Below are 17,445 nucleotides of genomic sequence, written 5' to 3'. Positions count from 1 at the left end.
TAATTTTACATATTAGTAATGTCAATATCTGACGCTTACGGTGGTTCAGTTACTAACAGGATAAGCAAATATATTAATTTAAATAGAGAACAGATAGCCTTTGTTCTGAAAAATGTGCGAGGCGTGGCTTTGTCTTGCGGTGAGTTTTATTTTATTTTATTATTTTTTTTATTATTTTTTTTTGACGGTTTTCTTCAAAACAGGTCAGGCGATTTTGTTAAAATTTCATAAATAAATATTTCATATTTAATCCTATAATGCTGCGTAAATCGCCTTTAATGCTTCCTTTCATGAAAATATCTGCAAAGGGGTAGTCTACTCTTGAGAACGAGTTTCTTAATAGGTTTTATTTATTTTTTCAATACAACACATACAATTTTGTTGGTAACTTATAAATAAATATCTCACTAATAACACTTACGTATGACGTAAGTTATTTTGTATCAAAAATCCACAAGGGGCCGCAGTGGCTCAGTGGTAAAGCGTTCACCCTGGTGCTTGGGGTCCCGGCTTCGATCCCAATCTCCGTCAAGTAAACTTTGTGGTGAACAAACACCGTGTGCGTGGATTTCCTCGGGATTCTCCCGTTTCCTCCCACTTTCTTCATTCCACCATTTCATTCATTACTCATCATCGCCGTTTCCTTTAGCCTAACCGGCATAATCGTGGGACGTAAAACTCAAAGATTTCATTTCATTTTTAAAAAATCCACAAGAGGTAGTTTACTTTTGAAGGTGAGTATTCTTCGGGGGGAAATATTTTGGATGCATTATTTAATTTTATTCGTATTTCACAAGGAAATATTTCAGTAATAAGTGCAGCATATCATGAATTGGTTTAATGAATTCGAGCGAGAAAGTTTTGTGCAGTGTTCGGTACCAGGCCCGCAACTAGCAACAGAGGTTTGGGGGCTATGAATATGTTAGGGCGGGACAAGTCATCAAAAATTATCTTACAAATATCTAAATTGTGGTTTTTGAGTTAATAATAGAATTTTTATTGAGGTTTGGAGGGGCCACGAAAAGATTTGAGGGACCAGACTCCTCTTGCCCCCCTCTGGTTGCGGGACTGTTAGAAGTATTTGTTATTTTTAGAATTGAGTGAAAATGAAAAATGAAATATTGACTATTACGCCCCATGGTTTTGCCGACTAGGCTAAAAGAGACGGCGATTATGAGAGATGAATGAAACAGTGGAATGAAGTGTGTCACTGTTAGAAGTGTATGTGTCATTGTTTGAAGTATGTGGGTCACTGTTAGGAGAGTTTGTGTCACTGTTATAAGTATGTACGTCACTGTCGGGAGTATGTGAGTCACTGGTAGGAGTAGGAACGTCACTATTAGAAGTATGTGTGTCACTGTTAGGAGTATTACGTCACCGTTAGAGGTATGTATGCCACTGTATAAAGCATATGCGTCATTGTTAGACATGTAAGTCACTATTAGGAGTATGTGTGTTGCCGATAGGATTTCCTGTGTTACAGTTAGGAATACGTATGTCACTGCTAGAAGTATGTGTACTACTGTTAGAGGTATGTGTATCACTGTTAGGCTAGGTACGTCACTATTATAAGTATGTGTTACTGTAAGGAGTAGGTTTGTCACTGTTTGAAGTATGTGTGTTACTATTAGGCTATATACGTCACTGTTAGGAGTATTACGTCACCGTTAGAAGTACTATGTTTGTCAGCGTTTGAAGTATGTTGTCACTGGTAAAAGCATGTGTCACTGTTAGAAGTGTCACTGTAAGGAATATGTGTGTCAGTATTAGAAGTATGTGCATCAGTGTTAGTAGTATGTGTGTCACTGATAGACGCATGCGGATTAGTATTAGGAGTATGCGTTACAGTAAGATGTATATTTGTAACTGTTAGAAATATGTGTGTGTCACTGTTATGAGTACCTGTCACTATTAAAAGCATGTGTCACTGCAAGGAGTAAGTGTTCCAGTGTTAAAATTACGTGCATCTCTGTTAAAAGTAGTATGTGTAACACTGTTAGAGGCATCCAAGTCAGTGCTAGGAGTACATGTCACTGTTAGAAGTATATGTCACTGAAAGAAGTATGTTTTACACTGTTACAATATGTGTGTCACTGTAAGAAGGATGAGTGTCACCATTAGAAGTATTGGAATACTGTTCGGAGTATGTATGTCATTGTTAGGAGTATGTGTGTCACTGTTCTGAATATGTATGTCACTGTTAGAGACATGTGTGTCACTGTTAGAAATATATATATGTCACTGTTAGAAGAAATCAAGCAACAGGAACAATCATTACAACAACAGATACAATGTGCTACTTAACATTGTATAGTTTTCTTATACAATGCATAAATAAATAATCTATCCCAGCAGAATACAAATTATCAACTAACATGATATGAGGCTGGTAACGATTAACATAAAAACATTTTTTTTTCAAAGATGGGAGGAAAAATACCATTCGGGATATATCCTCAGCTCCAGTGGCGTGTCATGGAAAATCAGGCCCGGGACGAGAGGGTACGACGGCGCACCCGTACATATGAGTGAGGTTGCCAGACTAGCCGTGAAGCACTACCATGGTTGGCGCGAATAGTAAGAAAATTTTCAAAAATAAACCCTGCTTTCCCTTGATTTTGAGTACTTTTTATTATTTTTTCCTTCCATTTTATAGTTTTCTTTTTGCCTCCCGAATTTTGCGCCCCTCACTTCAGCGCCCGGGGCCGTCGCTCCGCTCCCTCCCTCCCCATGGCACGGCACTATTCAGGTCCATGTGATCTATGGATTGGTACATGCTTCATCTTTGAACAATATCACAAGTAATATTGAAAGAGGCATGTTTGAATCGTAAGGTTTATTTAATCATACATACATACAAATCAAACTGAGAACTTCGGTTTTTCAAGTCGGTTTAAAAACCAAAGAAAGGAGACCGTAAATTCACAAAGCTAGACGACCCTTATCAAGATCCGCAACACTGTTTCTTGGAATGAATAGCTTGCTACATTTCTTCGTTCTTCTTTTTCTCTTTTATCTCCAGCAAGAGTGAAGGCAGCCAGTAGAATCGTAAATAACTTCAACATATCCAGTTCTTAAGTTAAACGTAGCTTTAAGTGGAGCTATAACTGTGATTTAGTGATGCCAGCTGTCACAGATTCCTTCCCAACATGAAAAATGGTCGCAGTTCTAGGAGCTGTCTCAGAGTGTCACTACTGTTTGGACATTCAAGAATTTGTTTGTACTAAGGAAGAAACAGACCTTGCTTTACCAGCTGCTTGTGCCTTATACAGAGTAATAGTAGGTGTCAGTCAGTGTCATCGACCAAATAATGCTGATATGTAAATCATTCATGAATTTATTCTACTGATAAGTGTGTTCAGTCTGTCTGCTTAAGGTCCAGTCAGTTCAGAAATGATTCTAGCTTACTGTATTTATTCCGATGCATTCTAATGTTCTTTTAAAAAATATATATTAAATTTAATTTGGTTATATGAATCACTACTTACAGACGCGTAGCCAAGGGGGGTCCGGGGGTCCGGACCCCCCTTCGAAACCAGAAATGAAAAAAATTAATGAAGGATGAAACAAAATGAAATAAGATAAGAAGAATCAGCGTTAAAAATTTTTAAAGAAACTACAGGAAGCTTTTGGTTACTATTTTTTTTATGAGGAGATTTGCATTACTTGCAAGAAATGGTGGCGAGGTGAGCGAGATATCCTGGGAGAGTCAGAGAATTTGAAATTTCTAGAAAAGTTACAGAATTCTCAAAATTTCTGCTACTAGTCAGGGAGATTTCAAGCTTCCGAAAGCATAGTGCCGTTGAGTAACAGCGTGGATATCTTTTTGTCATAATTTTTCGTCATCGCATCCTTGCAGAATCAAACATGTTATTTCAAAAACAATTTTCTACTGCTCCTTTAACATGTCATTTGGAACCAACAGTAGTTGACGGAATAATAAAAACAAAAAAAAATATATGGAATAGGAGTTCTATTAGCATTTGATTCAACAGAAAAAGGAACGCAGATATTGTAAAATATTTAAGATATGTAAGACATTATTGAGTATGTACTTTTTATAATAGTGAATAAGTACTTTTCATAAATTTTGAGATCATAATGAAAGGAAAATTGTTATATTTGAATGAACAAAGAAAGGAACGTAAATATTATAAAATCTTTTTCAATACTTTTTTTATTCTTTTATTACTCGAGATTTCTTCATAGTTTGTTATTAAAATACTTACCAACATATCCTCATTTTATTGTCCTAACAAACCAATATATGTTGATAGTAAAGTAAATAGTTTACATTGATCAAGCTCCTGAGCCTTCAGAATTTCATATCACGTCCCCCCCCCCCTCGTTACGCAATTCTGGCTAAACGAACCAATATATGTTCCAGTAAAATAGTTTAGAATGATCGAGCCCCTGGTGTGATGATCACATTATTTCATGTCACGGACCCCCCCCCCTTCACGAAATCCTGGCTACGTGCCTGCTACTTAGTAGAATTGTTTCGGGATTAATTTTACATTATCTATCATCCAAATTGAGAATTAAATCCTTTCGCTAATTTAGTGGTGATCCTTCCAGATTACTTTCAGAGTACCACCACCAGTACAATAATAATAATAATAACCCCATGACATGGAAGATGCTCTAGAAAATCGATTGAATACATTGAACTGTATGTGAATAATTTCTACGAATCCAAAAAAATGTCGATTCATTCTGCTGGCAGAGAACTATAGTTCATTCCAAGGGACAGAAAGTGGTAAATAAGTAGTTATATTTATATACATTAGTTCAACTATTACCCTAGCAACACAGATAATAGGCCAAACAGTGGGGCACTATAGGATAGAAAATTGCCAACGTTAGTCCTACGTCATAATTAGCTGCCTTACCAAGCATTTGCCAACGTTGGTCCTACGTCGTAATTGGCTGCCTTATCGAGCATTTGGCAACGTTGGTCCTACGTCGTAATTGGTTGTCTCGCCGAGCATTTGCCAACGAAACCTCTATGAAAGAAGTACAAGTGTAATCGGGAGTGCGATGTCTTAACCGTTGGTTAAATAACGGCAAATAGACCATTAGCGACCTTGTCGACCATTAGCGTACGTAAAATCTAGCAAGTGTACTGCTAGAGTAAAACGACTCATGTCAAATAAATACATACGACTGAAAGGATTGGCGATAACGGTACTGGATAGACTAAGTTCGAGGTACCTCATTCCCTGCTACATGTTTGTCTTTCAGATGAGGACAGTTAAATGCGATAATCTTTCCAAAGTTACAGCGAAAAAGTAATCACGTCTTATGTATCGAACAAAACTGTAAGTCTTGTTTGAATTTACCCCATTGTAGTTGACCGATTCCAATCCCGAGTAATAGACCTAATTAGGAATCCTTTATTTAAAAAACAGCTGTCATTGTTTTTGTTAAGTGGAGGGAAGAACTGAACTGTTGAAAATGCATTTTTTTTTAAATTGTCATTTCCAATTCCGAATTTGTTTTCTTACAATAGATTTTACGACTAAAGGGCCTTTGTAACTCACTATAATAATAATGGTAAGTTACAAAGACCCTTTAATCGTAAAATCTATTGTTGCACTATACATCACATACTCCACCAGATACATAAGAAGAATTCGGTACTTCCGATTTGTAATTAGCTAACATATGGAGAAAGACACTTCATTTTTTTTTGTACTATAAAAACAAAGGCAATGTAGTCTTATTACTTTCTATTTCAGACTAACTCAAATGCCCAAGCTTTTGAGCCTCCCCACCCCCATTAGAATACGCATATTAATGAAAGTGTAATAATAAAAACTTCATAAGTTATTATATTTTTGGCATAAATTTAAACCCTCTCCTCCCTTAGAATACGATCTTTAAGCAAAGTCATATCGCAAAATCCCAGTTTGAGGTAAGTACTATGTTCAAAAATTCATTTCAAACTGTTTAACCGTTTCTCCGTGACGCAATCAGAAACAACAAGCAACATCGTTTTCAATGCAAAGAAAGATATGATAGAAAATGTCCCTCTTTCCCCTTTAAAACGAAACTCTGAGAAACGCTGAGACACAAGTCCATTTATTTTTAATGAAGAGCTTATATACAAACTTTCATCTTTCTAATTTGACAGAACAATGAGATGCTAAATTTTCGCATGGATTTTGACCCTCTGCTCCCTCTTAGAATACGCATTTTAACAAAAGTGTCATGACGAAAACACAATTTGAGGTACATGATAACTACATCCAAAAATTCACTTCAAAAGGCTTAACCGTTTCCTTCTGATGTGTTCTTAAACAAGATACTTTTCAGTTTTGTATAATAGATGGAGCGAATTTGATCGAGCGCAAACAAAGTTCGATATCCATGATTCCCAAACATTTTTTTCAGTGGTATTCTGTTCTGCTGGTGATATCTTGATAAATACATACCGTATTTTAAGCTAGTTCTGAAGCTAGACGTGTATTGAGAAGCACGATTGCAGAAATCATGATCACATTAAGATTGTCATTTCAATCCAAGTTTTGAAGTATATTTCTGGAGGTGAACTTCTTGGTTGTATTGTGTTTTTTTCAATATATGTTTTATTTAAAAGAAACCACTGGGTATATTTGGGTTTTGGAAAATTCCAACAACCTTGATTACTACTGAAATGTGCAATTGTCACCTTTACACATTTTGTCAGCGTCTCGCAACTCGTATAGTCTTCACGTCGTGTTCGTATACTCTATAGGGACAAATGCATAGCGAAAAAAAAACTAGAGAAATATTATCATAACTATGTGAACATAGACTAGAATATACAGACCGCAAACTCGACGAAAAACTGGAAACTTGGCGACAGTACCGCCTCTAACACGCGACGACGGAACTAACCAATTGTCTGACGTCACCTATGTGGAAATTTCGAAAGTAACCACAGACTAGATTTTTGCTCCTTTAGTTGCATTTTGCTACAGCGTTTTCTGTTGTACTTCGCGGAACTTAGATATTTTCAAACTGAACTCTTTAAAAGAAAGAAAAATCTATTAATGTATAAAAAGTTGGAATGGAACGTTTAGTCCAGAGACAGTACAAGAAAAAGTGAACATATGCTTCCTGATCTTTCTGCACTATATCTAACTAACATGCGAATTCGCCGGTTAGTATGACAACCTATGACGTCACATTCCAAGACCTATGGCAGCCCCATCCACACTAATCTCGCCCAAAAATAGCGTTGATTGATTCTTTCGCTGTATAGACGATATAAACTGATTTCACTAGCGCATATAGGAAGTTGCTCGTGTGTATGTATTCTAGTCTGTGTATGTGAAATTGATTTAATTATGATTTCATTTTCTGTCTAATTTTCATGCGTTGGGAAGTTTATAATTTTAAAATACAGTCATCATTAAAAAAAAAAAAAAAAAAAAAAAAGTTATTGCGAAAGATTTTGTAGCAAAATTTGAATAAACTTTCGTTTGTTTAGCCCAACATTTTCACCCAATCAGTACTTTTTGTATATGAGTATTTTATTTCTGTGTGAGTACAAAATGCTATTTACATATGTATTGCTATAAGGTCATGTTGTTGGACGTTATAGGAATCCAAGGGAAGGAGAGATTTACATGTGTTTCAAGAGTTTGATGCCCTGTTGGACTACTGATATCGTTATTTATCGATCATTTTTCTGGGCTAATAATCAAATGAAAACTGGCTACCGGACTTCGAAATCCTAATTTGCGATGTACCGTATATGTGAATTTGTGACTTGGCTAGAGAAAACATATTCGAGGAACGAACCCGGATCTTTTTAGGTCTATGTATCTGTAGGAGTGAGGCTATAGAAACAAAACTTAAGTACCCACCTCGGGATTCACCTATAACTCAACTTATATTATTGTCTGAATTACTCAATGTGAGTTAAGTCCTAGATTGAAACTTGCGCTTTTCGGGGTTGAGCTCGGAACCAAAGCACGGATTAGAACCCCGATACACTCTCATTTAAAAAAAATAATTAAACTATATTATAAAAGTGGAAAATTATTCTAAAATTGCATAACATTCAGAAAAGCTCCAAAATTGCTGAAATTAATTACTGCAATTATATTCAATATGACTAAAAACCAGAAAATTAATCAATTCTTTTCAGAATGAAATTTTAAATAAGTTCGACATATTTAAATCTAAAGATATTTATACATACCAAATACTACCAAAATATTAAATAACAATCTACATATATGATGGCAAGTCAAAGACACACAGTTACATATTATCACGTATAAGCCTCGTGAAGTCAGCCCTCTCGGGTCTTGTATATCGATGGCTACTGTCTTGTCTAATGGTAGTTGCTCAGTTACAATTATTTAGTAAGTCCTAAAACTACATAGGTTGTTGGACATAACTTCTTTTGTTTTGTTTTAACGGATGTTGATTAAAAATCAAATTACTTAAACAAGGAAGTCGAACATCATTTTGTACGGTAAATACTTTATTTACCAGTATGAACGAAAAAAAAAATAAAGCTTTGCAAAGTTGAATGGATTTGAATAATCACTTTTAAATTGAATTTTGACAAATTAATTAACTTCTTAATACACCATCTCTGAACTTTATCTGAACTCAAACTGAACCAACTCACAAGTCAGTCCTCGTATGGTTAGCGTGCTACGTTTCTTCGTTGCGGGAGATCCGAGTTTGATCCCCGGTAGGAGTACATGTGGTTCGGACCAGGGACGACTTTAGGATTTTAATTTTGGGTAGACCCGCTCCCTCGCTTATGGATACGTATAGGATATTTATAATTGATTGATTAATGACAGTAAGAAATTACTTTTACACTAGTAGTTGATGCTGTTCGTTAAATAATTATCCCATTAATACAAAGAATGGGAAATATATTTACTCTTTATTGTATCTTTTAGCGTTATATATATATATATATATATATATATATATATATATATATATATATATATATATATATATATATATATAAATTTTGGGGGTAGGCCCGTGCCTACCCGACCTACCTGCCAAAGCCGCCACTGGGGCCGCGGTGGCTCAGTGGTAGAGCGCTTACCTCTTGTGCTTGGGGTCCCGGGTTCGATCCCAGCCCCCGCCAAGTGAACTTTGTGGTGGACAAACACCCTGTGCGTGGGTTTTCTCGGGGTTCTCCCGTTTCCTCCCACTTTCTTCATTCCACTACTTCACTCATTTCTCATTATCACCGTCTCATTAGCCTAACCGGCATAACCGTGGGACGTAAAATTTAAAGATTTCATTTTCCCACGTTAAGTTATAGGTCCACGTCTTATATTAGCCTTGGAGCTGAAGGAGACGCCAAACTCTAATCCCATCACCACCATCTGAATTCTGTGATGATAAAATTCCTGGAAACAATTAATTTAGTACTATATAATTCTTGAAGACAATATTTAAAAAATTGTTTGTCAGTATTTTAAAACTGACACACAATCATAGTCATACGTCTTACAAATCAAATCAGAAAAATAAACACACTGCTGAACAAGACTGCACTTATTTAATATAAAAACACACATTTACACGTCGTGTGTTTGTGTTTTTATATTAAATAAGTGCAGTCTTGTTCAGCAGTGTGTTTATTTTTCTAGGATTTTTAAGTGAACAAATAGGTATAAATGTAGTTGGAATAATGTTCTGAATTTGTAGTGTTGGAGTCGACAAGGCTTTTGCTGCCTCTACAATAGGATTAAAAAAAAAAAAAAAATTCTCAACTCGAAACTAATTTTCAAAAGAGGATTTTTATTGTTCCATTCGGGATTGATTTTTTTTTTCGTTTTCTTCATTATTCGATGAGAGAGAGAGAAAGAGTAGATAGAGAGATAGATATAGAACTTGTCTGTCCTTAACAAAGCTTTCTATTTTTTTTTTTTTTATTTGTTCTTCAAATTGTACTGCAGGTTTAAAAAGTAAAATATTTGATTTAACGTCCATCAGATAAAGGCAACTAGCCAAGGAGATAGATGATAAATATTTAAGATAACTAATGGGAAATATTAAAATGAAAGATGAAGGAGGAGTTCAAAGAATCCTGAGAAAGTCTCCAATATACAAAGACTCATATAGGCTGGGATTGATCCAGGGATAGGTTGAACCAGAGTCAACAATTGAAAACGAATTCACTGATAAATGATACAAAAGCAAATACCTAAATTGAATATGAAATTGATTATCTTTGATTTTTAATATTTTAAATTGTATCGACTTTCTTTTATACATGAGGAAACTGAGCACACTGTAAAACATTTTGTTACTAAATTTCCATTCTGTTCGCCAAGTTGCGGTGTAAATTGTTTTACCTAGCTAAAATTATGAAACAAATTCACGTTTCTTAGTAAAATATTGTCATGCACATAACTACAAGTATTAATCAGATTCTCTATTAAATATTTGAGGTATATAGTAAAAATTAAGCAATAATGGGCGTATTGAGAGAGAATTCGTTAATCAAGCGTTTGTCTCGCGATTAGTTAGTGTCGTATTACCACTTTACTAAGGAGGGTGCACTTTTTGGTATTCAGAGTCTGCTTGGAGTTCAGCTAATGAGTTGATTTGGGTATGATTAACTAATATAACCCCAACATCTCGAGTGAGAAAAATAAATGTGGCAACTACGGACATCTTGACGTATGTATGCGTAATCTGTAAAAATGAAAATACATGAAATACGAAATTCATGTATTCGTATTCGATTTCGAATTTATTTTTTTTATTATTATTATTATTATTATTATTATTATTATTATTATTATTATTATTATTATTATTATTATTATTATTATTATTATTATTATTATTATTATTTGGTTTGACATTACAACAACTTATAAATAGTTTCGAGAACCAATTATAATTAGCATGTTCATTTCTGAAATATGCATTTATGGGGAAGATAAGTAGAAGTCAATTAATACCAGCGACAATAGAAAGATTATGTTGTAATTGTAGGGGAAGATAATTTATCGATTAGTTGTATGTATCCCTCAGAAATCTGGAAATTTTCTACTTATCTCTCACTGTTCACTTTACAAAACAGTTCTGCTATTGTAGAGAACTCAGCTAAATAGCTGCTTCATAGTTAACTCACTCAATCAGGTGAAAGAAAAAAAAAAGGAAGAGAATTAATTGCCTTTGTATTCTCATAAACATAATGTAAGTTTATTATGGCTAAACCAGGTTACCCTATGCTCTAAATTAATTAGTCACATGTGATTAACATAGTCAACTACTACGGACTAATCAAAGATTCTGAATGCACTTTTGATAACCATGTGTTAGTCATACCATTAGTACGGCGCTAATCATTTGTCAAAACGACTCTACATAAGGCCCAATATGTTTAAATGAATTATATATTATTACTTATTATCATTTAACAAAATAATGTCCAAGATAAGATGTGTATCATGTGAAATTTAAGAGGAAGAAAATCCTATTTTATGGAACCTTGAATAAAGAGTTGAGAAAAAGACCTATAAAATACTTCGTGTAGAGTATTGTACCGTACGGATCAGAAACATGGGCATTACGCAAAAGTGAGGAAAAACGACTGGAAGCTTTCGAAATGTGGATGTGGAAAAAAATGGAGAGAATTGGCTTGGTAGAGCAGAACACAAATGAGAAGGTGCTAAAAATGGTGGCGAAGGAAAGAACAATTTTAGATATTATTGAAAAGAAAAAGAGAAACTGTTTGGGACATTGGATAAGAAGGAACAGTATTATGAGGGACGTGCTGGAGGGTATGGTGGCAGCAAAGAGAGGGAGGGAGCGAAGAAGTCTACAATTGATGGACGCTCTTAAAACAGAAAAATCGTACGTGTAAACGAAGAGGATAGCTGAAGACTGTGGAGCATGGAAGCTTCTCAGTTGTGGCAAGTAACCTGCCAATAATGGCAGAATAACTATGGTGGTAATGATTGTATGATGTTCGAGAACTATTTCAGTTATTGAGTCGAAACTGACAAATGAAAACTGTCTTTATTAAGCTCTTCATTAAGATATTAATAAAATGATAGTACATAGTATGGTTAATGCCATATATTCTAGAATTGGCATTGGCAATTCAACTAAACTATTGTCCAAAAATAAGACATGCGTATATCAGGCTATAAATCACATTGAGCTGAAGAAGATGACACCCATGAGGATAAAATCTCATATGTAGCTTTCGATAAAATAAGAAACGAACTTTAGTAGCGCAAAAAAGTACGTCATTCGTTGCCAATAATAATTGAGGGTCTTTACTTTGCTGGAAAATAAATTATACTTATTTATGTCTTATGTAGCAAAATACACTGTTAACTAGCAGATTGGTAACGGTGAAACATTCCAACAATGAAACAGTCCAGTACAACGGTGAAACTATCCATCCAAGAATAAAACAGTACAATCCAGCGGTGAAACAACCCAATCAAACGGTGAAACAATTCAATCCAGCGGTGAAAAAAAATCCAATCTAACGATGAAACAATCCGATCTAGCGGTGATAGAATCCAATCCAACGGTGAAACAATCCAATCCAACTGTGAAACAATCCAATTCAACAATGAAACAATCCCATCCAACGGCGAAGCAATCCAATCCAGCGGTGAAACAATCCAATCCGACGAAGAAACAATATTTCCCAAACGGTAAAACACACACTATGTACTTCACATACTACTTGTAAGAAAGTACTTCGACATGAACCAATTATTTTTCCTCGAAAAAGTATGTTCTTATGCGCCACATAAAAACAAATGATATGTTTGCACTATTGTCAGAACAATATATTTATAATGAACATATTCCTGAAGATGTGCTTCTTGAGAAAACATCAAATTTCGTAAATTATCATTGAAACATGTATTCCAATTTACATATTGAAGGTAAAATGTGTTTACATGGGTGTTTTGTGCTTCCAAATAATAATAATAACAGTAAATGAATGAAATAGATGGATATTCTGCATCTATGGACTACTGGTATCAGCTTTCATACCACAATGAACTCATATCAATACAATTAGTGAAAGTACGGAACCGTAATAAAGAGTGTCAGCAATTCCTTCCTTTGTAAATCGATGTCACTAAAGTGTTTACCAACATCTGTTCAGCAACTAACATCTCCATACCTATGTTGACATATTTGTTCTTCATTCTCTTTTTAATTTACATATTAGGAAAACAAATACAGTGAAACCTGTCTTTAGCGGAATCGAGCGGGACTAGCAAAAAATTCCGTTAAAGCCAGGTTTCCGCTTAATAGAGTTAGACCTTTATTTAAAAAAATACATGCTTATAACGGTCATAGTGAGAAAACATATTGTTCTACGTAGCTTGTTCACTTACAGTACTTCTTTCTTCTACTAATTAATACACACACACACACAAAACTTAAAATGAACACAAAATATGCTATGTACACGTTTATTGTATTTTTCCAATAGTCAAACAGGGTTTTCTGTATGCATTGCTGCTTGGCTGCTTGACTGTTCGCATATGCTGTAGCCTGAGAAACTACACTAAGTAAATCAGTCGTTATTCCCTAAGGCAAATTGTTCAGAAGGTTTAACAAAAGAACGAAGGATTTATCGCAGACAGTGTAATATATATGTTTGCCCCTCATACAATATCTAAATTTTTCTAAACGCTGTAGTCCGGAACTCAGAATTTTCCGTTATTAGGTTTATTTTGCTTTCCGTTGTCCGCGTAACACAGTTTCCGCTTAATGAAGTGACTTTTACATATTTTTTTACTCTAAAATTCATGGGACCGTGAAATATTTCCGTTTAAGACAGTTTTCCGTTTAATAAAGGGTCCGTTGAAGGCAGGTTTTACTGTATATGTTTTTAATTTGTTTGTGTATATGTGTTTGCTGCGTGCTGAGTAACAAATTTAAAATAGAGTATACACATAACTACACAAACGCGTAGGCGTAAATACACACGAAGACTTACATCATGTACGTATTTAATTGACTAATTACTTAATTCTTTGGCTCAAGTGACAAAATAATGTTATTAATTGTATCCTAGACATGAGTTTCCTGACTCCATGAATAACGTGATGTTACAGATATTGGGAGGGTGCCGTACCAATCGATCACGAATTAGGATTTAGATTTTTGGGCTTTCGGTATCTATTACCATGTTAGCCTGTCACGTATAAGGGATGATATCCCTCGACGATCCCACTACCCGAAGAAAGGGAAGGAAGGAAGAGGCCTGGGATCTGCATGTTAGGTAGCAACCCGGCATTGAATGGTGTGAATGAGAAAACCCAGGAAAATCTCACTCAGGATGACTGGCCACAAAAAAAAACTTTAACGCTATTTCTATCGAGTGTCCCCACCTGGAATCGAACCCGGGACCGCTTACAACAAACACGAGAGCGTAAGTGAATACGCTACGAGGGGCCACACCAATTGATCTGAGAGGGGGGAGAATATTAGGGCATTTATAGATATCTGGTTTGTTACATGTAATCACATATTATTATTATTATTATTATTATTATTATTATTATTATTATTATTATTATTATTATTATTATTATTATTATTATTATTATTATTATTATTATTATTAAGGAGTTTGGGTTGCGAACCAAAACTCCTTTATATGTTCACTCTATATATCTGTGTATCCGCCCAGGAAACAAAAATCTGCACAAGTAGTTAGTAGTGGATCACCACCATTTTTGACCCGGATGTACACCGTCGAAAGTTAAGAATCGGTGTCGTTGATGGAAGTGATCTGTTTAACTGAATCCCAAGAATATGGTCAATAAATATCAAATTCCTATGTATTACATACCTAAATGACTTATTCGTAACATGCAAGCCAAATGTACCTAATACGTTAGGTTGGTTGCATGTCATTCAAACCAAGCATATTTACGTGGTGTACACATGACATGGATATTTGTTTAAATTATAGCGTAAGACATACTATTGAGATACAGATACTTCAACCGAAAAGTCTAAATGATTCTTATTTTCATTTAAAATTTAAGAATACTATTATCTTTTAAAAAAGTCTTACACTAGAAAAAGGTAATTATTGTTTTTATTTGTGTATTTTTAGAGACAAAAGCTATTACAAAATAATGTACATTCGCATATGTCTTCGCAAAATTACCATAAAGAGGAAGGGAGCACCGGACATTTGTCGGATTGCGTGGTGGATCAGTCCGCCACGGAGCTATACAAAAGCAGTCGAGTTTTGATTTTTTTTTTTTTTCAGTTTGCGTCTTTACGAAATAAGAGTCGGGATCTAGTATTAACATTGGATCCGATAGATGCTTGAATCTATTGTAGTTAGCTGGTGAACAGACAACTTACAAGATCAACGAACTATGAACTAACTAACTAAAAAAGAGAAAACTAACTCCATGGCCAATGGAACCCGGAAGTTCAATTCAGCATTCACAAAAGCTATCCATTCACTTCTGTCCTTAGCCAACTGGATCCACTTTCAATTTTGTATTCCTATTTCTGCAAGACCCATTTTAATATTGTCCTCCCATCTGCGTCTAGGTCTTCCTAATTGTCGTTTTCCGATTGGATTTCCAATTAAAACTTTGAAAGCGTTCCTACTTTCTTACTTTCTGAGTACATCAATTGCCCATCTGAGCCTCCTAGACTTGATGACCTCAACAATGTTTGGTAACCGGTATAATTTATACAGTTCCTCATTTTGAAGTTTCAACCATTCCCCATTTAGGTTCCTTTTGGGTCTGAATATTCGCCTTAGGATTCTATTTTCAAATAGTTTCAGCTTACGTTCTTCCCTCAGAATAAGCGACCATGTTTCACAATCATACAGCACTACTGGCATAATTATCGTTGTATATATTTTAAGCTTCAAATTCCTTGGCAAAATTCGCGTCAACAATAGGTTTTTAACTAAATAACAACACGAATTTCCTGCTATCAGCCGACATTTAATTTGTTCGTGGATATGGTTTGGTCTGTTAATATCGATGCTAGATATTTCAGAAGTATCCACTTTGTCGAAAGTATTATTTGATAGTTTAATCCGTGTTACGATTCCGGCAAACTTCCATGTATTTAGTTTTTTCTTCCTATACTTCTAAGCCCATGTTCCTCCAAATGTTTCAGAAAAGCTCTGCATTGCTTTCTATTATTCTCCTATTATTCCCTATCAGATTTACACCATCAGCGTATGGCAATACCTGGTGAATACATTCAGCTCTAGTCCCTGGTTGCTGTATTGTTCATCCATCTTGACTCTGGGACTAACACTTAAATAATTAATATTTCTGTGACCAGAATATATACTTATTTAATAACATTAAAATATTTCTGCCAGTTAACGTCTGATGAAGATAACATTGAGTTATTGAAAATAAGTCGTAACAGTTTCAATAACTACATGTTATCTTCATCAGACGTTAACTGGCACAAATATTTTAATTTTAATAAATGAGAATATACTCCAGTCACAAAAGTATTAATTATTCCGTATTATTTATTAATTATTTGCTTTTAATAGTTTTCTCTGAGAATCATAACTATTCAAAAATTACTATGCCATAAATATATTGCTACCACTACTTCTACTCTTCTTCTTCTTCTTCTCCATAGCCTCGATGCTGACGTCCTCAATAAACCCCAATCAATCAGATTCTCTTTCTCCTCCTCCTCCTCCTCCTACTACTACTTCAAATAATAATAATAAAACTTCCTTATCATATATATAAACAATATTTCGTTAAGAATAACTGCTTGAAAGAATAAAAAATAATATGAATTAATGAAATTACTTAAATGAAAGCATATGTAGCGCAATTTGTATTTCAGAAATCAAGGCCATGTTAAAAAAAAAAAAAAAAGTCTATGGATTATCGAAGTAGATTCATTATTAAATCTATCCAACGCCGCACATCTGTCTTCAACATTAAGGGGGGGGGGTCAAGTAAGACCGCTTCCTTTTTTTCTTTTCTTTTTTTTTAAAGCGCTGCTCAAAATATTTGTGAAATTGAAAAACAATGCTGTGAAAGATCAGAGAGCAGAGTTGTCTTCAACATTGGGGGGCAGGCAGATTTGAGGCTTATTCTGAAGGGACATCAATTTCATTTCACATTCCTTTGTGGTATTCGATCACAAGTCATCACTTTTTTTTTTCCAAAGACACATTTGAAATGGGATTATTGGGGGGGGGGCAGACCCTCCAGTTCCAAGATTGGAAGGGACATGTCCCCCTCATTGTCCCGGGATTTGCGCCAGTGAATCTATCGAATGTAAACGCCACTAAATCGCTTTTGCGTATTTTGAAATATACTTATTACATTATTTTCGTCCATTAAAGAACTTCTGGGGCGGCCAGAATTGTTTTAGGTGTCGGGGGGAGACATGACGCCTCGCTAGTTCTGGCTATGCAGGCAGTAGGCTCAACAATAGTACACG

At 35.0% G+C, this 17,445-nt stretch overlaps 1 protein-coding gene across 1 annotated transcript in view; it reads left to right on the top strand.

Annotated features, from left to right (window-relative positions):
* The window catches only part of LOC145680557 (guanylate cyclase 32E), a 966,530-nt gene that overhangs the window by 869,764 nt on the left and 79,321 nt on the right, over nucleotides 1-17,445 (top strand). The window lies entirely within an intron of this gene.

Source organism: Thermobia domestica, chromosome 3 (assembly GCF_964235325.1).
Source record: "Thermobia domestica chromosome 3, izTheDome1.hap1.1, whole genome shotgun sequence".
Classification (NCBI taxonomy): domain Eukaryota; kingdom Metazoa; phylum Arthropoda; class Insecta; order Zygentoma; family Lepismatidae; genus Thermobia; species Thermobia domestica.
The sequence above is the reverse complement of the archived record's forward strand: the minus strand, read 5'-3'. Positions and strand labels throughout refer to the sequence as shown.